Source organism: Canis lupus, chromosome 13 (assembly GCF_011100685.1).
Source record: "Canis lupus familiaris isolate Mischka breed German Shepherd chromosome 13, alternate assembly UU_Cfam_GSD_1.0, whole genome shotgun sequence".
NCBI lineage: Eukaryota > Metazoa > Chordata > Mammalia > Carnivora > Canidae > Canis > Canis lupus.
Window position 1 is genome coordinate 31,430,793 of NC_049234.1, and position 26,272 is coordinate 31,457,064.

The following is a 26,272-nucleotide window of genomic DNA, read 5'->3' on the forward strand; positions in this document are numbered from 1 at the left end:
TCCAGCCATGAGCACAGAATTCTGCTTCCTGAAGGGATTTCTTTAGACAAGGTTATATAGTCAGAGCATCTCAAAGGGTTGAAAACTTCCTTGAGTCTGCCAAATATACAAGAACTGTTTTCTTGCTTAGCTAGTATCTGTACTTGTGACAGAAGTTGGTTTGAAACTGTTTTCATTACAATCTGGCTGTTGAGGGTGATTTGAGGGGAGTGTGGGTGGGTTTTTTTGGGGGGGGGGTAGGGGCACTCAGTGTGTAATACTGATCTACCAACGGTTGAACACAAATACATCAGCTTGGTCAGTTCACAACAATTGCTTCACCTACCCCCATTCTATTTTCTACCTTCCTAAACTCCTGAAGTCCATATGTACATTGGATCTCTCGTGTTAATCTTTCATTTTTTCCATCTCTCTTTTTTTTAAAAGTTTATTTGTTCATGGGAGAGGCAGAGACAGGCAGAGGAAGAAGCAGGCTCCCTGTGGGGAGCCCAATGTGGGACTTGATCCCAGGACCCAGGGATCATGCCCTGAGCAGACGCTCAATGCTGGGCCACTCAGGTGCCCCTTTTCCATCTTTTTTTGTGCTGTGTTCTAGCTTATTCCTTCTATTGTCTCAAAATTTTTCTTCAAGTGTGTCTGATCTATACATTACTAAAATTTTTTATGATTGATAGAATAGAGACTCCAAGAGGGCAGAAACTTCTGTGTTCCGTTCACTGCTTTGCTACTAACACTTTATTGTGCTGGCACATTAAAGAGATGCTCACAGTAATTTTTAAACTAAACATGGATACTATGAGGGCAAGACTGAAACGGACATTTTAACTCTTCCTCCCCCTTCACATAGTCTTAGGTTCAGAAGCTGCTCTGTGGCTCCCTGGGCTGCCAGGCGGAGCTGGCAGGAAGGGCTGCTTCCCCCTTCCTGAGGCTGCAGAACCTTCCAGGGTCTTGACTGTGCAGAGGTCTCAGTGTCAGCTCCCTGAACTGTATCTGGTCACATCTCTTTTCCTGTTCAAGTCCCACAGTCCACTGCTGAGTCTAATAACCAAGTTGATAATCTCCTGGGTCCACGCAGCTTTCAGCTTCTGACTTTACTACTCTGGCTGTTTTCTCTTCATTCTGGCAGCTGAGATTTTTCTTTTGCAGTCAGCCATGTGTATTTATTTGACATCTCTATGAGTTTCGAACTATTGAATGGTAGCAGGAGGAAGACTTATGTTTAGTTCAGTCTGCCATGACACCAAGATTCCTGGAAACTACAGTACATGAGGGGAAAAACACAAACCACCAACTTGTTTAAAGCTACTGTTTTAGAGTTTTCTGTTACACTGTAGTCAAATCATTAACTGATTCTCTGAAAAGCAGATCAAATGAAGAAGACACAAATAGAACTGGGAGAAAATATTTAGTAAAAAGATATGAAAGTAGAAAGTAAGAACAGGGGGAGAAGAAATTGCAAGTGGGAGACTTTGTGGGGTTCCTTCAAAACACACTAACTGGGAAACGATCTGGACAAAACTCTCATAAGTAGTGAAGGTTCATCTACCATAGCCACTGGACTGAAAGGTATCTAATAATCAACCAATTTTATTTGTATTAGTAGTATTGAGAAAAATTCTCTCTACACTTCTACCTTTTATAAGGGAAACACAATCAATAAAGACCTATATGGCTCTAATGTTTTCGATGTGTGTCTCAAGTTATCAATGATTAACTGTGTCAAGTTTGATGAAGCAGAGACCTGCCTTTTTGTATTCAGAAAATATTAACCTTTAATTATGGGACTTAATTCTTGGCTATACCTTTGCCATTTTATCTTTGTTTGCTCTCTCTACAATATTAGCTTGATGTCAGTAAAATGTCACCATTTAACATTTTAGTTCTGTTTTTCAAATCTAACCAAGAGTACAACTAACTTAAACAACATTTCTAACAGAAAACAATAGCAATTTGAATAAAATAGGTTGGCTTTTCTCAAATTTAAAGGGTACAGTATCAATTGAAACTAACTCCAGGACAGAAAACTTGTTAGTTGGCTCTAGTTCTGCTATACCATTCCAAGAAGACTGGGCTCAGGGTCCACCACCTTTCATCTCCCTGCTCCTACAGAAAAAGTTTCTCCACCAAACCTCCCCCTTCCCACTAGGTCTGTGTCCCCATTCCCTCCCCCAAAAAAGAAACTAACTTCTGGAACTATTTGAGTGTCTTCCGTTAAGCAAGCAAGGTGCTAGTACTATGTATTATCTCACGTTTACCATCCTAACAACTTTAGAAAAGGGTTGTTCTCCAGTCTACCCAAAGCACAATCTCCAACCCTTCTTATGCCTTAGTCTATTTTTCCTATTGTTACAACGTGCAACATGAAATAAATGTGCTTACTTTATAGAGAGAAAATGTGATCACTGTCAGATTACAAAAAATACAGTGCTGTAACATGAACTTGGAGGCTCTGATTCCAGGATCAATACTCTTTTCTACTACCATGATGATGCATTATACAATTTCTCATCATAGTACTTTAATTCATCTAAAGGACAGTCTTCTCCACCCAGCAGTTACTTTCTTTATTTCCCTATTATAAGGAAAACACTGTGAAGAAGTAAAAAAATCCTTCAGAATGCAACGGCAATTAAAAGTTGTTAAAAAAAAAAAAAAAAAGCTGTTAAAAAGAAGGGATGGGGGTAAGACCATGACAGATTTCTGACAGCATTTCTACTCGTCACCTGTGCTCCAGACTATCATCCGTTAAGTGGGGAGGGGATTCTATTTAAAAACAAGAATAAAATTTTATTCTTTCAACAAAATGTATGATGTCAGACACTAAACTTATGTAGATGAATAAACCTGTTTCTGTCCTCAAGGGGCTCATAATCTAGGAGGAAAAGATATATAGATAAATTAGAGATAAATTTAGCACTTAATAACAGGGTTAAATTAGCATTCAGTACAAGACACATTTATGGCACAATGACAAGACCAATTTTACCTAAAAGGTCCAAGGTCTAGATCCTGTTAAGACTTGACACCTGGATTGAGTTTTGAAGAATGAGATATTTCCTGAGTGTTTAATATGTGCAGATAGTGTGCTAAGTGGTTTATCTGGCTTATCTAATTAAATGCTCATTACAATTTAGGAGATAGGGGACTCCAGTTTACAAGCGAGTCCAGGTAGTTTAACCTGGAAATCACTCTGCTACATATTGTGCTCTACTGATACACACAAACACACAGTAAAATAGACCACTGGATGCAGTCACATTAGTAAAGAGACTTATAAGACTATAATGTTCTCATTTATATACAAGGATATGAAGTCAGAATGCTTCAGGAATTAGCCAAAGGTCACACAGTGTAAAGATATATCCTTCATTCTCTCAAAAGCCTGACTGGTGTATGAATACTTATTTCTGAAAATCTCTTCTCTTCCTACTTCCCTTTAGCTCCTTCAAACACTCCATGGCACTGAGAGCTGTCTCAATCACTTGCCAGAGGGTCAAGTTCTTAAATGAGTACAGCACAAGGGCACATGATTTAATAGGTTTAGCCTGTATTTAAAAGAAGATATTTACTATAAATATCAATGTTTTATAAGCAATGATCTGAAAACACTGACAAGTAAAACAGGTTTGCCAACTTTTATGAACACTGCTTCTTACAAAATTCAACCTATTCTGTATACAAATAAATATAAGGCATGGATTCAAATCCCAGGATATGCAACATGACTTTAGAAAAGGCTTGTAATCTGGTCTACCCAGAGCACTATCGCTAATCCTTGACGTTATACATCCTTGTCTGGCATGGCCACACTGAGTTTGCCTAGCACTCTGATGAGTTTTTTTTCTAATGTCGGTACCTTTGTGAGTCTTCTACCTCCCTTGTTTGAGCTGCCTAATCATTTTTTATATATAACCAAACAGTACAAAATATTTATCTTGTTTGTTCTTTTTGAAGCTAAAAATCTGCCTGTGTGAAAATAAAGTTTAAATGACTTCCTTTGGTTCATAATAAAAACCATATCATTCTCATCATACATGCAGTTTTAAAAACATATTTTATGTGAAAGGTTCAAGGTATATACTATTAGGACTGGCTAGGACTCTAATGTAGGTAACAATGCTCAGGCTAAGTGTGCAACTATAATCTCTTGTTCTGGTTTAGGGTTGACATACAAATAGAATGCTTATACAATTTTCTTGGTATCAGTATTTATTTTCCATCTTAAAGTAAAGGCCCCATTATAAATCCTATTGATTCCAGAACCATAACAACATGAAAATTGACAGGAATAAAAAAAAATCAGCAAACTTATCAATAAGTACAAATGTGAACATTTATTTGGCAGCATAGCATACATTGGTTCTGAGAAGGTATGAAAATCAGAATCACACATCATTCACACACTTTTAAACGATTACAGATGTTCCATTCTAGACTGCCTGTATATTTGAGGGTAGACCTGGGTCCACATATATATTGTCTTTGCCTCCATAAATGACTCAGAACCACATCCTGAACCTGAGCCACTGCACCACCTCTGCACTCAGGAGAGTCCATCACTTTAACTGCTCTGTGATACAAGCAACTTAACTTTTCTGAGTCCCAGTTTTCTCAACTGTAAAATGCACTAAATAACAGTTACATTGAAAGGCTGCCACAAGGCTGAGATGAGAGCATATATAAAAGTATCTAGATAAGTATCAGTACCACAATAGGTGTTTCACATACACTGTGGTATTTATGAATACTCAGAGAGTAATAATGAAAGACATATTTAAATTCAGTGACAAATTCAGAACACCCAAGGACTACAGTTTGTTGGTGCAAAGATGAAAAACTGATACTTTATTTTAAATGTTTTATAATTTAAAACATTTGTCTACATAAATATCTAAAAGAGATCTTTATAAAATTTGAAATGAGTAAGTATGTGATCTGTTCCTCAAAGTCTTTTTTCCTTCTTCCTCAGCACATAAAATACCAGTGTTGTAGAATCAATGGCATTTCTTAGCTTTGATGAGAAACCTAATTTTAAAAGATTAAGACGTAATATATTTAGGATAATGTATGTTTAATACTGAAGGTGGAAAAGGCCTTTCTAAAGAAAAACAAAACTTAGAAGCCGCAAAATATTACATAACACTTTTAAATAAGTTAAAAAACATGACAGATAAGGAGGAAATATTTGCAACACATATAACATAGAAAGAAAAAAATATCCAAAGTACAAAGAGTCTCTACAAAGCAGTAAGAACAAATTAGCAAAAAAAAAGAAATATGGGCAAAGGGTATGAACAGGTGATCCAAGAGACAGAAAGAAGGGAGGAAGGGGAAGGGAGGAATGGAGAAAGAGAGAGAGAAGCCAATAAAGATATGGAAAGATGTTAACTTCTCCTTTAGACATGGGAATGCAAATATGAGGTACTACTTTGCAACTCTCTGATCAGCAAAACTGAACAAGATTGATGGCGCTCTGGCAAGGATGTGAGAAATCAGGCACTCTCTTCTGCTAATGAAAGTATAAACTGGCACAGACTCTTTGAGATTAAGTTAGCAGGATCTGTAAGCATTTTAAAAAGACGTCTTCCTTGACAGAGCAATTATACCTTTACAAGTTGTCCTGTAGAAACAGTTACACTAGGCATCAAAATACTGGAATTTTGCAGGACTGTTTACAATAGTGAAATATTGGAGCAACATATAGGTAGATCTACCAATGGGGAAGTAAACATGTATGGCACATTTGTATATGAAACTAAAAACTAGTGATGCAAAGATATGAAAAGTTCTTTAAAACATTAAGTACATACTATACATAGTGTGATTGCATGACAGAATTCCCACCCATGCCAGTAGGGTGTAGGTCTGTGAAAACACGAAAATAATTTGGAAGGGTTGTACTGCTCACAATTTTTAGAGTGTAACCAAGAGAAAGATATGTCATGTGAATGTGGAGAAAGCAAAGAGGTACCTGCACATTTTACTGTAAATATTACAGAACAAATGGCCAAAAAGTTATCTGAAAAAAAAATTGCCAATACCCAGTCTCCAAACTCTATTTCTCATCCATACTGATAGCTTCACTTAAAAGTAATGTAGTATTTTGGCAAATATGGACTCTGTGCTACTGACTAAACACTGATACTTTTAAACAAATGACTGTTACATATAAATTGAATACATAAAACAATTTTCACAGATAAGCTATAGAATAAGGAAGATTTAGAGGGTCAAAATGAAGGCAAATGTATACCTTTAGGGACCTTTTATACTTTTTCAAAGAAACCTTACGAAGACTCCACCTCCACCTCCATCTCCCTCCTCCCCAACCCAGGGAATTTGGACTCCTAAAAAATTTGCATGGAGAACAAGCAGCAAAGGAACCTTCTCAAACTACTTTTAAAAAACAAAATCAACAGCTTAAACTCTGTCTTTAAATATTTTTACACAGTAGGACAAATACTGAACATAGCTTAATAGTCTTTAAAGAATCACTTTGAAATAAGCAAGGAAAAGGTCAGAACTTTTAAGCCAGTTATAATTACATCTGGTTAGTCCCAAGACAGACAGTTAAGTAGTTGAACAGGTTCTACAGCTAAGATTTTGATTCATGGAACACTTTTACTTAGCCTCATAGGAATAACATGTATTAAATTATAAAAATGCCCTTGGGACTGGTTCTTTTCCATAAAATTAAAGGAAGTTAAGGCCAATATAAAAAAGTAATCCTAATTTATATACATATAAAAATCCTAAATGTGAAACTGCTCTGGTTTCATAATGTACTGGCAGTTTTATGAAGAATTAGAAGTTATTAAAGAAAATACCCTACATTTCATTTTAATCCAGAATTTGATATTAGCATATTTCTAGCTTAAAAAAAACCTCAATATGCTGCAACAATAAAGAAATCATATAGTTGCTTATAATTCTGCATAAGATTTTGCACTGAATAACACTTTGACCTTTATCAAAAAGCAGAATTACTGTTCAAAAAAAACCTGAAGCAGAACTAAAAGGAAAGCTCTCATATATCACAGATTCTGCATTTTAATGGACTTTGATTACTGAAGTTGATAGGAGATATTGGCTTGGAACCCTACATTTCTAATACTGGGAATCAATGAGATAGGAAAAGATATAATGAAAGAAAAGTTAAATAATTTATGCCAAATGCTTAGCAAATAACTATGTGATGTATCAAATATTCACACCTGATAGAAAATAGTTTATTTATTTATTTCGCGCATGTCAGTGTTATTTATAGAGTGCATGTCAGCGCTCAAGCAAGCAAGCAGGAAGGAGGGGCAGAGGGAAGAAAAGAGAGAATCTTAAGCAGGCTCCACAACCAGTCCACCACAGGCTTTATCTCACAACCCTGAGATCACGACCTGAGCAGAAATCAAGAATCAGATGCTTAATCAACTGAGTTACCCAGATGCCCTGAAAATAGTTCAATTTTAGATCATATCCATTCAAATTTACCAAAGACATTGAACTTTATCTTATATTCTCTACCAATCAATTAAATAATAAATCGCAACTGGTAAGTAAGGGAGGAATTTTAAACATTTACCCAGATCTCTAACATTTAATACTTAAAAGCATGGATTCACCAGAAAAGAAATTTTACATTTCCAATAAATACATAGTTTGTAAAGAAATCAAAGCATGTGTTTTCCTACAAGGGTGGGGACAGCTCAGTGTAACTTATAATGTACTGATTAAAACCAGATAAATACTCAAGTCTTAGCTGTAACTCATGTTTCACATAGAGCTTTTTCTAAGTGACAAAGTGGGGCACAGCTGACAGTCCCTATGAGCAAAGACCCTATTACAGCACCAGGAAGATACGTGATATACACATATAAACACATGATCATTAAACAAAAGAAAACAAAACCAATGAATTAAATAAAAAACATAGACTAATCCACAGGATGTACTAAGTATTTTTTTAATATCTGAGACTATAAAAGAAAAATTCTACTAATTTATTCACTGAGGTTCAAAGATGAAGTGATGGGGAACTCCCAAATATATCTAATTTCAAAATCACATTTTACTTTTTTAAAAAGATTTTATTTATTCATGAGAGACAGAGAGAGAGAGAGAGAGAGAGAGAGAGAGAGAGAAGCAGAGAGGCAGGCAGAGGTAGAAGCAGGCTCCATGCAGGGAGCCTGACGTGGGACTCGATCCCAGGACCCCAGGATCACATCCTGGGCCAAAGGTGGCACTAAACTGCTGAGCCATGCGGGCTGCCCTAAAACTACCTTTAGATAATGCTTCTACAATGCATTGCGAGGTTCTTCCTGCCTGAAGTATTATAAATTATAAAATAATTTAAGCATTTGATGAGTTTCAAAGGGATATGTAGCACTCACTGAAATATGTTTTGAGTCCAAGCACATAATAAAACAGCTCTCAGTAACAAATAATGAAAAATTACTGTTACTGAACAAATAAAATATAATTAGACAAAGCACTCACCTTTTTAAGAACAAGTCTCCATGTCTTAATTTCACATTTTTACTTAATTGTGAACTTCTCATAACAGGTAGAAGCATCAAATGTGAATTCTAATTCAGGATTTAGACATAGACAGGGTTTAGAGACACTGGCCAAGCTGTTAGAATAATGTGTGTTTCTTAAGCAATTTTGGTTTTGTGGTTGTTGTTTATTTTGTTTTCTCAGCTCACCAAAAAATGAAAAGCTGGAATTGAAAAGCAAAGCTTTAGAAAATCTTAAATATTTTCAATAGAAGCATGAAACATGAAACAATCATTTAAACCAACCAAAACATAGTTACAACTAATTATTAGGTATTAGCTTATCTTTAAATTATTTGAGATGTAGAGCATAATCATACTCTGGGAAAAAATAATAGATAACAAACACGTTTTTAAAAATAGTAATAGCTACCATTTATCAAGAACTTAGTAAGTACCATGAACTGTTCTAACACTTTCACTGGTATTAACTCTTTCAGTCTCATAACAATCCCATTAGCCAGGTTCTGTCTTAATTAAGCAGACAGAGGCAAGTGAGGAACAGGGAGAGTCTTAACTCCCCCACAGCAACACAACTGGTCAGTGGCAGTCCCAGAATAGGAGTGTAAGAAGCTGGCCTTCAAAACTCTTTACCACTAAATTATAGTGTTGTCAAAGATGCAAATCATTTCTATTAAACCAGAAAGGTAGTGTCATCTTTACTGGTAAAATAAAAATGAGTTATGTCTAATTAGACATAACAGCAATTACTGATTGAACACCTAAAATGTGCTATGTACTATTATCGGGTATTGTAGCTAGCATTAATAACAGCTAACATCTTAGCAATTACTGAGTGCTTAATGTGACAGCCACTGTCCTAATGAGCCACTTTACATCCGTCATCTAGATCAATCCTTTAAACAGTCCTTTAAAGCAGATACCGTACCTATTTTGCAGATGAGAAAAGCACTGAGGTGTGAAACAGTGCCTTTCCCTCCTCCAAATCGTATAACAAATTCAATGGTAGAACCCAGATGGCTACAAATGACTTTGACGTCAAAGCCCATGTTTGTTAAAGCACACTGCAATGCTTAGAGATCTGACCCCAGCTACCACATAAGGACATTTCTTTTTTGTCCTAATACCTAAAGTCTTACCTCATGTTCGAGACATAATAACACAAAATAAAAAGATAGGACAGTAATTTAAATTTAAGTAATTACATTAAAAAAATCAAGCCTCTGTGTACCACTCTTGCCAAGTCCTACACCGATGTTAATGGTTGATATTCCAAGTCAGCTGAAGTAAACATCCACCTCCCAGCCAATCCATGTACTACAGCTGAGTGTAGGATGTTTACATGAACTGCAACTTGGCTTCAATCAGGACTTACAAAACCCTTTACTGTGTTGATATTGGTCCTTTACCTGACAGTGAAATTTATAGTGAAGTACATATGATGACTTACATTTTTTAAAAAGATACTCTTGTAGAATCTGTTGGAAAAAGAATTGGTACTGTGATCCACAGAAATGAGGAAAGAGTCAGGAGGTATTTTGAGATGAAGTTTAGAATCCAAGGGAAAAGGCAGAAGTGATATTCTTTTCACTGAAATAATTTATGGCAATATATGCAGACATCCTGTAAATGTTCCAGATCTAAATGTGGATGATTTTACAGCCTCTCATCTTTCTAGATCCCTCTCTTCAAAACAAGTGAACTTGCATTTATAGGAGCCCGTTTGGTGGCCAGTATGATGCATTAATCACCCATTCTTGCCCATTAAGAAGATTCCCATTTGGGGTAAAAGACAAAATGAATAAAACACCTCTGAGGAGCTCAAAGCTTAGCTGTGGCCTTTCTTGTCCTCATTTTTCATTTCTCTTCCCCTCCCCAGCCTCTCTGCATCTCCCCCACATTCATAATTCAGACAATTTCACTGCAGGAACATCTTTGCCACATTCTCTGATCACTTTCTACCTTGCACTGTCCTAAGTATTGTTAAGTTACCCCACAGAAATTCCTTTTCCTCCTCTCTGTATTCCTCTGATTAAACTAGTATTACCACAAATAACTCTACTAAGAATTAAAAGCGGCCTCATCAGTACACTTGCATTAAAGAAGAGGAAATCCTCAAATTTGGAAGTAAAATTAAATATAAGAACCATTGCCGGCAAACTAAGAATCTTTGGAATTTTACAGGCATCTGAGGATCTTCTGGAACCTCCTAAGTTTCTACCTGGCCTGGTCTCTTGTCCCCTTCAGGCTACTTTTCCTGAAGTAATCTTCCTGAAGATTTAACACACACACACACACACACACACACACCCTTTATTTTGTTCCCTCTAAGAGTATTGCTTTTGTTTCAACTACTCTTACTGCAACAATATTTTTTCCTCTGCTTTTCTTTACAAGTGTATTCAAACAGGGTTTTTTGGGCTAGACAATTAATAGGATACATTCTCTGGAGGAAAAAGGGCCTCAGGTTTCTTTTTTTTTTTTTTTTTTTGGCCTCAGGTTTCTAACAAACCTTTTTGGAATCAAACTTTTGGATTACTACATATTTTTAAGTTGGAGATTTAATGTTTTTTTTTTTTTTTTTTTTTCTTTTTTCCTTCAGTCACTAAATAGGCAAATACCAAACAGGGAAAAGAATGTAAGATAAGCCCCTGGTTCTGAAAGCATGGACCCAGAACAGAGGCATCAGCAAAACCAGGGAATTTAGGGGGGAAATGCAGATTCTCAAGCCCCACCCCAGACCTAAGGCAGAAACTCTTGTAAGGCCCAGCAATCTGTGCTTCAATTAATAAGCCCTCCAAGTAATTCTGATACAGACTAATATTTGAAAACGAGTAGACTAATTGTTTTACCAAATATGTTAGAAAGTCAAAGCAAAGACAGCAGCAAATGTCAAATTATTTGGAAGTCTGTAATATGCTACAGATAAGAAAAAGCCAAAGTCAAAACATGTATCATATGTCCACACATAATTAATCAAACTTGGGAAACCATGACAGAGTATTTGAAACAGCATTTTAAAAAGTAATTAAGCTCAGACTGATATTCAAACTTAAAAGCACAACAAAAAAAGTCCTGACTACCTGCAGCATATAGAAACACATTCATTTAATGAATGAAGTTTTAATCAGAGGAGTGAAAAGGAACTGAAGTTGGGAAGTGCTACATGTAATGAGGAAGACATGGGAATTCAAGTTTACCACACTTCTGGGTCACCCCAACCCTCTGAACTTGAGGTGGAAGGGACTCAGGTATTGAGACCAAGGAGGACCCATCCAACATGTGATGTTAACCGAGAATATCTGTACACAATATGTAACTGGAAATGAACTTGACACAATTCAGTAGCTGTTTGCTTAAGAAAGTAATCCCTAACTAATCTCAAACTATTAAGGAAAAAAACCTTGCCATTTTCAGAATGGTGTTCAGTAACTAAAAATGTTTTGCTTTTGATATTATTTTGATTAAAAAAAAAACAAAACTTAAGTTTCTGAGCTTTCTAAGGCCTGTCAATAAAGACCACACACACTTCTCCCTAAAAGCGAAATCAAAAGCTAGGGAAACAAGTTGTTACAGGTTTACCAGAAAATACTGACAATTTAATATTTTAAGGTATTTGTTTTAAATAATCATTTGCTAAATTTTCAGGCCAATGGGAATCTGTGGTTCTTCAAAATTAAAACACGAGGAAGTCATCTGCAAATGACTAAAAAGGCTGTACTCAAGTACAATGAAGCAAGGGCATCCAGAATTAAAGCTGACACGGTCTCCAATCCACCTCATTAGGGCAGAATAATATAGAACAAGTGTTACATAACACTGATTGTACCATTAATCCTGCAGCATATCAAGGGATAACTGGACTGGCTCGGCAGAGTATAACAACTCTGTCCCTCCTTTAGCCTGGATTTGGGCTATCATTTTGAAAAACCTTTCAAATTCAACTGTGCAAATTATTAAACTAGGCAGTTTCGATCCACTTTACTGAATTTTAAAGCAATAACAAACTTTTTCATAGGAAATAAACAACGTCACCTGGTTTAACAAAATAATCCTATAACCAGAGAACTCTTCTGCCTGGACCAGGGAGCAGTTCTAGGGCTCTCAGACATAACTCAATCCATTTGCAGCTATCTGGAATCTAAAGCTCCCGGTGCGCTAAAACAGAGAGTCATGGAATATGCAATAAATCTGCTTCATTAAGAGTTCAGAAGGGATGCCTGATGCATGCTAATCGTCAAGCTTGGAAATTATACTTACAAGTTGCCAAGCTACTTGCATCTGAAGCAACAAACCACCCTCCCTCCCTCCCTCCCCCCCTCCCCTTCTGACCAAGGAAGTCTTGTAAACCACCACTGTAACAAAGGAGCCTTTAAAAATAAATGCTGTAGTGTGGATACACCTGGAATAGCTATATTATGACCCAGGCTGTCATTTGCTCATCTGGATTGAGAATAAAAGGAAATAGTAGATAGTGCTGCAATAACATAAAATTCTAATTAGAATCTTATACATGCATTTTTAATGTGGGAGCACAGAATTATAAATATAGAATGTCCCTGCCCTCAGAAAGCTTGTCATGCAATAAAAAACTATACACACACACACACACACACACACACACACGTTTAGAATTAGATTAGCAAGAATTTTATCTTTTGGTTTAATTATGTACTGAACCTAACACAGTATGATGTCTAGCAGTTTAATAATAATAAATCATAAAAATGCCAGTGCTTTATTGAAGAGAAAAATTTCAATAAAACAAATGTTTCCCAGTGTCTAAAACACAAGAATAAGAAAACGAATATTAAAACCCAGAACAGCAGCTGCTATAAAATTATACACGATCAATTAGTCCACATCGAATGCTGAGAAAAGTCCCGTATTATTCACTTCCATGGGGAAACCCCAAAGAATAGGTACAGTACACCTGCTCACAAGGCGTCCATACCCTGGGAAGATACACTCACTGAAGGGAACTGAGCAGACCCACTGATAAGCGCTTTGCACAGGCGCAGATGGCCAAGTTCTGACAGGCACTATGACGTCACTCAGGGCGAGGCAGGTGGGCAACTGGGGGTGGGGGGGTGCGAGGACAGAGACAAGGTTCACACACATACCTTTTCGCTATAGAGAAACTGAAATGTTTAGGTTTATGTTGCTGGGTTGAGGTTGTGGCAAACCTGCTCGCAGAGCTTCGAAGGCATTTTTAGGAGGAAATGGGTCTTCTGAACTGCGGGGAAGCTAAACTCCCGCCTACTTGGAGAGGCCATAAGGAATGAAAGCTTGCTGCCAGGGCAGAGAAAAGCTGGATCCCCTGGCAGGCACCAAGTTCTTGACTCACTTCTCTCAGGCCCAGCAGCAGCAGCAGCAGCAGCAGCAGCAGCAGCAGCACCAGCAGCACCAGCCGGCCCCGCGCGGGGACCTGACCTGGATGTTCCCGGGCTTCCCAGCAGCCCGCAGCCCGCAGGCCCCCCAAGCCCACCTCTTAGGTGCTGTCAGACCAAGTGCAGACCAAGTGCCGTCTGTGAACAGCCGGTAGCAGCAAACATCTGACTGAAAGCTTTGCTGTCTTCCAGCTTCCAGTCGGGGATGTTTACAACCACAGGCTTTCTCAACCACATGTGAGCAGAGGGCACAGACGTGCGTGCAGCCTGTCACCTTCTTTATCGAACGATTTACAGGCTCTTTAGTGCTGAATGAGGTCTGTGACGTTCTGGGACAAAAATAATAAAGTTAATGTTATTAATTACTTAGCAAGAGAATACGCAGTTCATCAGCTGCAATTCTTCCTAAACAGACTAATCAATAAAGCAGATACACATTATACATTTAACTTGGTAAATATGCAAAATTAAAGATACCACCCAATTATTACACATGGAGATATTTTTCTACATAATGTATGCAAAAATGTGTTTTTCTCTCCCTAAACGTAGAATTTCAAAATTGGTAAGAAGCAACACTAGGGTGACAACTCTAATCATCAGAGTGACCATATATCCACCCAAATCAGTCTCAATTTATGCCTGCTGCCCTCATATTATTATTAAAAGTGACTCCCTTCATTAACAACAGTGTCCTAATTTAGATCGCTAATACTGTGGGTTTTATTGGCAATAGATCTATATTGAGTAAGAGTCTAGTATTTTTACCCCCTATTCCCAGATTTAGGTTAGGGATGTACAGTCCATGGAAATAAACAAAGCAAAGTAGAAAATAAGAGGAATAGACTCATGACCTTGGCTCTGTTTATAAAGCAATACACCAAAACCATTTTGTTTCCCATGCTTATGTGAAAGAGAGAAGGAAGACTAGGCAAAACAGTAAATCTACACCCCATCGAAACCAAGACTTGCTTTATTCTAAAGCATGTAAAATTATCACTTCCTAAAAAATACTAAAACAATCAGAGTCTACAATGAAGTCACAGTGATTCCCAAGAAATGAACATACATCCATCTATAAGCATGTGTACATACACACACACCCCCTATAGGATATTGAATTACTGAAAATATTAATATATACAAATACATGAATTTTCTACTATCATCTTTTTTGGAATATGGATTTTTCTGGAGTAAGAGATTTCACAGTCACTGATATTTACCCTGTGATAATATTTAAAGGTTGCTCTGTAATAGTTTTTGTTTGTTTGTTTAAATGTTATAAATAACTCTTACCCATTACAGTATATAGAAATGAGGAAAGTGCACGTGGTCTCTATGGATACAAGATGACCTTCATTGTTTCTGAAGACAAATACTTAAAAAAAAAAAAAAAATCCAGTGACTATTTACAACAAAGACGATTCAAGCTGTTCAACAATTGAAAATTCACAGATTTAAATTAGAAAAAAAGTTATTTCATGCCTAGGTAGGCACAGGATACTTGACTAATTAGGATGCTGCACATTAAGTTGCAATGAACCAGTTATTACCAACTCTCTCCTTCAATTTCCCTCTCTGTTCTCCATTTAATCTTTTTAGAGGTTGATCACCAGACACTTTTATCAGAGCTACTATATTTAACTCATATACATAATACATAGAAACTTTTCTTCAGGGTTATGAGGTCATTCTGTCAAATGTCATATATCTGTTTAGGATGTATTCTTGAAGGCAGCTGAAAATTAAACATACAGAAGTTGGATAACTATGTTATAAGAAAATCAATTACAAAGTACATTTTAGACACCATCTTTACTTAAAACATAAAATCTGTATTTCATAAATATTCTTTAGTTTTGTTCTTTTATTCATAATCAAACACATAGTGGGGCGACAAGCAGTTAAGTGTCCCACTCTTGGTTTCAGCTCCGGTCCTGATCTCAGGGTCATGAAATCAAGCCCTGCATTGAGGGCTCCAGTTCAGCAGGAGTCTCCTTGAGAATCACTCTCCCTCTCCCTCCGTCCCTTCCCTAACTCGTGCTTTCTCTCCCCCTCTCTCAAATAAATCGTAAAAACAAAAAACACAATGTAGTGGCTAAAGGTTTACCATTTTTGACTTAATGATTTTCATCTTTGCCACAAAAGTATTTTCAAGTATTTGAGTCACCTTTCTTACTACTTTTATTTGCAAATAGTTATAAAAATGGACAAAATATACATTACATATAAACAAGTTATTTTAACCTTCAGAAGTTATCCATTTATATCTAATTTTAAATATTGCTTTCAAAAGTAGGAAATTGGGGCACCTAGGTGGCTCAGTCGGTTAAATGTCTGTCGTCAGCTCAAGTCATGATCCGGGAGTCCTGGGACTGAGCCCCAGATTGGGCTCCCCGCTCAGTTGGGGAGTCTGCTTGTCCCTCTGCCTCCACCCACCAACCTTTCGTGCTCTCTCAAAATCTTTTATAAAAAAGTAGGAAATCTACTTAATGCTATACTTCAGAGAAGAATCCTCTTCTAAAGACAAGAGGTATAAATGACTCTCCTACTAACTCATCTTTCACAAAGTCGGCTAACATCGTTTCCTTGAAGAGATCATATTTGTTCAATCAAATCCTTACACTTCCACTGACACACTAGCTCTGTGACCTTGAGTAAGTCACAACTACTCACCATCAGTTTCCTAATCTGTAAAATAACAAAACCCTATAAAGGAATTAAAAATAACCCTGAGTGGTTGTGAATATTAAGTAAATAAAGTTATATGAATATAAAAGCATATCTGAAATAATAAAGCACTACATGACATTAACAGTGTTTACAGGTTTGTACCCATACTTTCTTGAAAACCTTCCCCCCCAAAAGCAAAAGTCTGCATCTGAAAGACCTGACAACTGTGAGGGTGACCATTTTTGTGAATACAGACTTCTACAGAATTTTACTTGACATGGCAATTAATAATTCGGGCAAAATAAACAAAAACAAACCACTAACTTCATTCGCACCAAACAGCCTAACTGGACCCATTGACAAGTGATGATATACTGACAATAATATTAGAAACACTATTCTTTGTTTTTACTTTTCAGTTAAGAAAATCTTGTCTAAAATGTTAACTTAAATAGCATTTTAAGAATTACTGTGAATTAAGTAATAACCAAACTTACACTTACCTGCTCAAATGCAAAAAAATTTTTAGCCTTTCAAATAGTTGCATTAGTTAGAAAGACTAATGCATTAGTTGCATTAAAGACTCAAAAGATCTTCTTTTTCATTGGCAAGTAGTATCAAAAATTCCTGTGAAACGTGAACAGGTTTCAAAGCAATTAGAATGTTCTGACATCAAGTTCGTATCAATGTGCATCTGCAAATTAAAAATCACTTGCAGATGAACCTACACGGTTAGACTGCTCACTCTGTAGGTAAGTTGAAGGTCATTAAGTGGGCATATCAGCCACAAGTGTACCAAATGTATCCAACATATTGGAAGACAGATTTGAGACTTCTGCAGGGAGCTGGGAAGCCCTGACTAGTCTCTAGTGGTTCCCACACCCATTTCTGACTACTGGCACCACCTCTGGCTATGCCAGCTCTTCAGGTAAGGGGACACAAATTCTCCAGCAGCTCCATGAGCCCCTCACCCACAACCGGGCTGCTAAGGCAGATCTGCAGGGTGCAATACATCTTGCCTGTACTCAGCGTATCACGGATCATTAAGCAGAGACCTCACACTCCAATTACTCTTAGTGGAACCCTGGATGAGCCGGGTTACACCTGGCCATTACAAAGGTGGAAAACAGCCACCAGTACTTCTCAACCAACTAGTAATCTGTTACAGTCACACCTAAGGATCTATGGAATGAATAGCTGTTTCAGGCACTGATCTAGGAGTGGCAGCAGAGTGGTGAATGAAGCTGGTAGAAATGACCATCTAAAGGAAGCTACAGGCTGGATGAGGTGATGAAAGGAATTTAGAAAAACGATCATTTTTAAGACAAAAAAACAAGACTGGATCCCTGTTTCAAGATCATACTGCTAGTGACAGAGATGAAGACCTGAAGGGTGGAGACGGGGAAATGGTAAGGCTAAGGGACTGATGGGAAGGCTGTTGCAGCAGTCAGACCACGAAGACCTGCTTCATGAGGAGGAGAAAGATTTTTTTTAAAAAAAGGCACAGGGGATCCCTGGGTGGCTCAGTGGTTTAGCGCCTGCCTTTGGCCCGGGGCATGATCCTGGAGCCCCGGGATGGAGTCCCACATCGGGCTCCCTGCATGGAGCAGGTTTTTCTCTCTGCCTGTGTCTCTGCCTCTCTCTCTGTGTGTCTCTAATGAATAAATAAATAAAATCCTTAAAAAAATAAAATAAAAATAAATTTAAAAAAGCACAGATAAAAAATTTACTTAGAGGTAGAAATCTGAAATCTTCATGGTTTATCATCTGTATAGCAGGTGTTAACAGTTTGTTGATAAATCCTGACGGGTTTTGTTTTTTATTTTTTAATCTCTGGCTAAATCTCTGACATTTGTTACCATATAATGTTCTTTTTTCTTAAAAGCAGAGGGAAGGATATATTCTAGGGAAAGATCCTAGTTGCCAAGATTCTAGTTCATTTATGTTTTATTCTAGTTTTATAAAGGCTAGCACCTGAGTTGTTGGCTGTATCTTTTGAGATGGGGAATTTTAGGTAGTAAAGAAAAGGCATTAAAAATAAAGAGGGGGAAACCAACTGTCAGTTATTTCGTGGAAGGAGGCAGTACATGGGAGACAGAAAAATTAAAAATTCAAGTCACAGCCAGTGAGATATTTGAGGAGAAAAAGTATGAGCATGGACTTAACAATTTCCTTAAAGTTTCAAAAGAAAGTGTGACAAAGTAGCCTGAGGATGGAATGAATAAACAGTAATAGAATTAAGATCATCCAAATTATATTCCCAACAAACTCCCCACACAGGAAACCATACATGCTCAAGACTGGCAAGCAAAGTTGGAGACACCTCTCTGATGTAAGGAATTGAAAAGGGGTACTCAAACAGCAGGTAAGAAATGTGTGTGAAAAGAAGGGAAGGTGTCAATCAGGATGTCACTGTGGAAATTTGCATAATTTATAATAAGAAAAATAAAAACTTTGGCAACCAAAATACTGTCATTCCTAGTTCAGAAAAAAACAAGTACTTTCATACAGCTAGAATGCTAGGAGAAATGTACTCAGCAAGCACTGGCACACACACTTCTCTTAATCTTTTGAAAGGACCAGCATACCCAGTATCCAGAGTCTCTCACTGTGAGAAAATGATCACATGCATCCCTAATACCATAATTCTGTTAATGTTCAGAACTCCACCCACAGAGCCTTCACCCTTAAAAATTTTTTTTTGAATCCTCTTCTGATAGTCTACTCTTAGGAAGGCAGTACTGGATAATAATTAAGAACGTGAGAGCTTTACAATCAGACAGAACTAGGCCAACATTTAACTTTCTGACTCTGGGAAAATGCCTTTAATTTTCTGTGGCTACTTTCCCATCTGTAAAATGAGAATTGAAAACATCTATCCTGTAGGGTTATTGTGAGGCCTGATTGAGATAACATAACATTCACCAAACACAGAGCTTGGTAGCAGGCACGGAGCTAATACGCAATAAATGGAAGGAGAAAAGAAGAGAAAACGATTATTTACCTCCTCTTTCAATTTTGTTCACACAGCTTTCCCCTGTTCAATTCTTTATATTTTCCTTTTTTTGAATCCTGTTTATCCATTAAGGCCTAGTTCAAATGCCAAATTCCCCATGAAAACTTCACCAATAAAAACAACCACTTAAACATATGATAGTCGTGCATCAACAGTAAGTACTGTTAACATGCATCTGGTGCTTGCTGTGTCTGTGGCAGTGTTCTTAGTATGTCACCTGCATTAACTCATCTAATCCTCCTAATGGCCCTGTTAGGTAGGTACTGGTATTATTCTGTTTTGTCAATGAGGAGTATGAGACAGAAAGCAGTCTGCCCAGAAGCACAGAGCAGCTGATGGACAGGACTCTGAACCCTGCAGCCTGGCTCCAGAGCCCATTCTCACTCATGCCACATGCCTCCTCTGTCAACCGAGAAAGATGAGTAATAATTGCAGACACCTTCGGAGAGATGACAGTTTTATATTTAGTACAGCTGGAGATGTTTTCTACACAAGCTAAAATCATTCACGATAGGTAGCTTGTTCACCTTTCACAGAAAATACCTCTATAGTTCAGTTCCTCAATCTACACAAAATAAAGGGGTGGGGAGAAGAGTTATTCACACAAGTCAGTTTTATCATTTTTAGACTGCTAACTTGAGTCCAATTTTTTTGTTCATATGTCTAAAGTTCTACCTCTCTTGCTCATAAGGTCCAGGAGATTACAGGATAGATAATTCTATCCTCATATGACCCAAGAGATAGAGAATGCCTGATCACTGTCAAAACTGGTTGTTTTCTAACATTCTGTGAAAATATAGTCATCAGGAATTGATCCAATATTCTTGACCATGTATGGTATATTTGCAGGTTTTGATTTTACACACACACACAATGTCACAGATATTTCTCACAGATAAAAGATACTAATATTATTCTTCAAACTACAGCAGTCTCAGGGGTATGGAACTCCATCTTACTACCAAACAAACAAACAAATCCCTGCAAATATGCACATTCTTCCTGTAGCAGATAAAAGGTATCTTCCCTTTTTAATCAAAGTTTATAATACAGAATCAAGGACAAGAATAAAATATCCCTACCCACGGGACAGTGTTTGGGTTATATAGAAAATTATAAGCTCTTGAAAGAGAAAGGCTTAAGAGGAAACTACTATTTCTCTTTTAAATTGCGCCAGTGCTATTTTATCTACCTGTTCTCTCAATGCATTTTGGAAGCTTTATTATAAGGTTCAGAATAAGTTACAACATCAACAATGAACTTCACATGCTAGTTCTCTTAGGAATGGCCACACATCCCCAAAAATATAGTAAAAAGGTAACTGAGTCAAAAGAAACAAACAAACAAAAATTGATGTTTCTATTTCCTTTAAGGATTTTTCAAAATTAAGAATTAATAAAATCTGCATCACTTGAAAGGAGAAATACAAGATCAAGTACTCTTAAATTAATCTCTAAATGGGTTTCTATTTAAAATAAGACATGCTGCTGTCACGGTGGTTTATCATTGGCCATGGGTATATACTGAGGCCTCAGTGCTCTCAAGTGGCAGAAGCAGAGCTGTCACGACAAGTCTTAATGGTCAGATAGCGCCTAACACATCACCTTCAAATTGGCCCAGGGCTACAGCTATGAGGCAAAAAAGCACAGGAAAGGCCAAATGGTGGAGGCAACATAGTGTATACTACAAAAGGGGCCAGGTACTCAATCCTGCAGGTAAACAGACTGTGAACTTGTAAATCATTCAACAGGCACACCCATCACTTATACCCACAACACACTCAGCTTGTCTTATAGTAGCATTTAATGTATATGGCAACCATTTGTTTACTTGTCTGTTTCCATACTAAGAGAGGGCCTGTCTGATTCATCTCAATTTCCTCAGTCCAAGGGTAAGTGTAAATAGCACAGGTGTAAAACAAATGAGCAACAGAAAAGATGGCAACAAATGTAAAGCAAACTGATGTCTCAGTCTTTTCCCTGGTTCCACATTTTGCCTCAAGAATTTCTCATCCTGCAGCTGAGAGATAATAAAAAAACCACGCTCATTTTATTTTATATGTTTACATAGTATGACCCATTTAACCCCTCTGGATCTAAATTGCCTCCTCTATGAAAGGACTCAAGACCAAATAATTCTTAAGGTCCGTTCAGCTCGATAATTCCATGATTCTATGTTGAAATCATATATAAAGATCTGTTAATATTTACCAAATGTGTCCCTGTGGCCAATTACACTCATACCTGGGACCAAAGTTGTGCTCTTTATAGCTGCTAGTCAACTGCCACATGTACTTATAAAAGAAAAAAAATTCACGAAACGCTATTTTTGAAAATACATACAGGTGCCTAAGAAATCTTTGTAAGATTTAAAAGATTTAAATAGCTTTTGCTTTAGATAACCCAGACATGGCTTTGATAGAATCTGGTTATGATTTTTATATCAGGAAGAATAAGCAGCTTAATGTTTCTTGTGCAACCAGAAATCCAAGTCACGCTAACGTATATAGCTGGCTCAGCTAGGTTCGTATTTCCAAAGGTCCATGGAACATTTCCATCCAACACACATGCCATTTTCTTGCTTAAAACCCTCCAATGGCCTCCCACTGTACTTAGAATAAAATCCAATCTCCTTAACTGTGGCCTGTAAGACGCTACACACACTGCCCTGACTCTCTCCTGTTCTCTGGCAGCATCTCCAATGTGCCAACTCTCTCCCACTTTAGAGGCTGTGCACTCGCTCTTCTCTCTGTGAGATATGCTTCTGTGTAGATCACACAACCTGGTTCCTTCAAATCCTTCTGGAGTCTCTACTGAAACATCCCTCCCTCAAAGAGGGCTCCCCGCCCCAGTAATTCTGTGTCACATCTCTTTGATTTTCTTCATGGCTCTTATCACAACCTGAAATTATTTGGTTTGTTTATTCCTTTACTTGTTTACAGGCCTGCCTCTCCTGTCATAACCTGCCAGGATTGAAGCTTTCAAAGAGCACGAACCTTATCTTTTTTACTCCTATAATTCTAGAGCTTGGAACAGTATTTTTTTTTTTTGAGAAAGTGACAAAATTATTCTAAATTCATAAAGAAATGCTAATAGTGTGAAACATTTGTTGAATAAAATAATATAGTAATGAAAGCTGTTCTGTTAAAAAGGACTATCACAGGCTCTTTATACAAAGCATCTCATTTAACTTCATGATGACTCCATGAAATGGATAGCCCTCCATTTTATTTTATTTTACTTTTAAAGATTTTATTTATTTATCCATGAGAGACACAGAGAGATGCAGAGAGAGAGGCAGAGACACAGGAAGAGGGAGAAGCAGGCTCCATGCAGGGAGCCTGACGCGGGACCCGATCCCGGGTCTCCGGGATCACGCCCTGGGCCGAAGGCAGCGCCAAACCACTGAGCCACTGGAGCTGCCCAGCCCTTCATTTTAGATGAGAAACTAAAGTCAAAAAAAGTTAAATGACTCGATCACAGAAAGGATGGCATATAGATGATGTCTAAAACATCAACTTGTGTCTTTTCTCCCAAACTTTCTTTCCTTTTTAAAAGGTATCAGCACCTCCACTCTGCTGATTAACTAGGTTCTAGACTCTTAAATCCATCTACATCTTTAATCTCTGAAATACTTAAGAATGTTTAATCCTATAATACAAAAAAGAAAGATGACTCAAACGAGGTAAGATTCTTAAAATGAAATCGTCATTTCTGTCAGATGACTCCAATAAATAAGAAAAGTGTGAAGTAATGACATTAGGAAGTGTCTAAAATCACTCATATTTTCAGGGTTCCTGGGCAGCTCAGTCAGTGAAGCATCTGACCCTTGATCTCAGCTCAGGTCTTGATCTCAGGGTCCTGAGTTCAAGCCCCACACTGGGCTTCATGCTGGGCATGGAACCCACTTCAAATAATGCATACTTTTAAATGGACATGTCTAAAAAGATGAAAGTAATTCTAACCTAAAATGAAAACACTGCCATTCATCTGTTTAAGAATTGTGAAGACTAAAAAAAAAAAAAAAAAAAAAAAAAAGAATTGTGAAGACTATAGTTAAACAAAAATAAACTAGTGAATGAGCAACAATTAGAAACTTCAACTTTAACAGCATATATCCTCTATAATAACATTAAAAAAATAGGACATACTTAGGAACTGTGGTGATTAAATTTTATGTGTTAACTTGGTTAGGTTTTGTGCCCAGCTCTTTGGTCAAACATTAGCCTAGATGTTGCTGTGGAAGTATTATGTAGGCATGATTGACATTTTCAATCAGCTGACATTAAGTAGAGGAGAGTACCCTCCATAATGTGCCTGGGCCACATCCAATCAGTTGAAGGCTTTCAAAACAAAATAACCCCAGGTTTCATGGGGAAGAAGGAATTGTCTCAAAACAGGAACAGTAATCCTAAGTTTCCAGACTGCTGTCCTACTTTGTCCACTTTGGACTCAGGACTGCAACATTAACTCTCTTGCCTAAGGTTCCAGTCTGCTGGCCTGGCCTGTGGATTTCAGACTTGTTAGCTCCCACAATCGTGTGAGTCAATTTCTTAAAATCTCTCACTCTACATACACACACACCCCTACACCTACAATATGATTGGTTCATCCACTACACTCTTCAGTATTTACCCAAGAGAAATGTGGGTATACATTCATCAAAAGACATGTACATAGATGTTCATGGCAGTTCTATTTGTAAAAATAAAAAATTAGAAATAACCCAATCGTTGATCAAGAGGCAAATGGACAAACTATAATATCCAAACAACGGAATTCTATTTAGCAATAAAAAAGGAATAAGCAAACTACCAATACATGCTACAATATGGATAAATCTCAAAATAATCACGCTGCGGAAAGAAGCTAGACCCAAAAAGAGTATGAACTTTATTCTAAGACATGCCAACTAATGTAAGTAAAGGAAAACAAATAGTGGTTGCCTGGGGAATAATGAGAGGCATTACCAAGACTTCTGGGGGTGATGGATATGTTCAGGATCTTGACTGTGGTGATGGTTTTATGGACATACATACATACATGTCAAAGCTTATTAGACTGTACACTTTGAACATGTGCGATTTACTGTGTAACATTTATATCTCAATAAAGTTGTTTTAAAAAGATATAAATTTGTTAGAAGTGTTAAGGATAATTTTAAAGACTTAAAGAATAACAAAAGCTGACTTTCTTACTTGGGATCAATTGTCTACAGATAACCTAAAAGACTGTTTCATTCCCATCTTGAGTCAATCTTTTTAAACAAGAATGATCTTTAATCTGGGAAGGGTAAAAAAGGATTAAGGGGAAAAAAAAAAAAGAAGAAAGTAATTGAAGCCCAAAATAAAAAGGAGACAGAAAAAGAAGAAGGAATTGCTTTAAATTCGTATTTATAGATCAAGAAAAATCATATCCTAAGACATTAAATATATCTCCAAGTTTGGTAACTTCTAAAGAATCATAAAGAAATACCATGAGGATGGATGTAGAATTCATGCAAAATTCTAGAACGGATTTTTTTTAATATGATAAATAAGAAGCTGACTTCTGTTAACATTATAGTTGCTCCTGGTCCTCAGCCTTTTCCAATTATTCCTTCTTGGATTTCCTTCTGGGTTCTTAACCCACCTATCCCTTATATACCAGCGCTCTCCAGATCCTTGATTTGACTTCCATTCTCACTCCACAACAGGGTTTGTAACCTTCCAGGGGAATCATGATTCCCTCTGTGAATGTGATGAAAGCTACACCCCACAATGATGTATATCCACATACAATTTTACATGTAATTATTTCAAAGGTTTCAAGTGCTTACCTGAACCCTAGGTATGTATTCCTTAGCTTCTCAGGGGGAGGAAATTCCTCTCAGAATCCTCACCTGGGCTTTGTCTCTAATATCCCCATGCAAAATGAGATGTACACACAGCTGTGGTAATGGGAAATCTGAACGTTCATAAACATTAACTGATATGGGCCTAGGACCTGGTATTTTTCTGGATATGTTGGTGAGACAGTTCAACTAAGACAGATTCTTAGGTTACCTAGTGAATGAATGCTGATTAACAGATTTATGAAGGACGTTTCTGCTGACTTTCTGTAGAAGCCCATCTTCTTAAACACTTTTTTTAAAACAAAAAGTTATTTGAATGAGGATTTAGAAAGCCATGCTGATCAAATTTTGGATGATAGGTAACAGTGAGACGCTGGGTCAAAGACCCAAAGGATTTACAACACATTGGCTGGTTCAGTCTAGGGGTGAGGTGAAGGTCAGCAAAGAGCCCCAAATTCAAAGACCTTTCCATCCATGTAGTCTCCTTTCCCTCAACTATCAATAACCCATGGACACTGAAGGCATTCACAGAAACTGCACTCTCCTTGTGGACATGACCTACATCTTCTTACGTGTCTTCGTTTAGTACCTCGAATGGTATCAGCATCACACTGTGTTTGGGATGTATTATGTTGCAGTGTAACAAATGACTCCAACCAAAATCATGGTGCCTACAATACAAGGGTTTATTTCTCACTTATGTTAATAACGTCTGTCACGGATCAGCTTCAGCTGTGCCCCATCATTCCGGGACCCAGTCTGAAAGTCCCACCATTCTGAGACCAGCTCTAGCTAAGGCATGCTGGTTCCATGACAGAGGGAAAAGAGTCACTGGCAAAACCACAAGA

General features: G+C 37.4%; 1 long non-coding RNA gene and 2 other non-coding genes across 3 annotated transcripts; all 3 read right to left on the bottom strand.

Annotated features, from left to right (window-relative positions):
- Positions 1-717: 717 nt before the first annotated feature.
- LOC119864727 lies at positions 718-15,263 on the bottom strand. The gene is made up of 2 exons (XR_005368745.1): positions 15,200-15,263; positions 718-8,713 (listed from the first exon to the last, which is right to left on the bottom strand). It is a non-coding gene; the product is annotated as an uncharacterized LOC119864727 (long non-coding RNA).
- MIR30B (microRNA mir-30b) lies at positions 9,794-9,853 on the bottom strand. Its single transcript, NR_049244.1, has one exon. It is a non-coding gene; the product is annotated as a microRNA mir-30b (primary transcript).
- On the bottom strand, positions 14,055-14,114 carry MIR30D (microRNA mir-30d). The gene has a single exon (NR_049243.1). It is a non-coding gene; the product is annotated as a microRNA mir-30d (primary transcript).
- Positions 15,264-26,272: the final 11,009 nt, after the last annotated feature.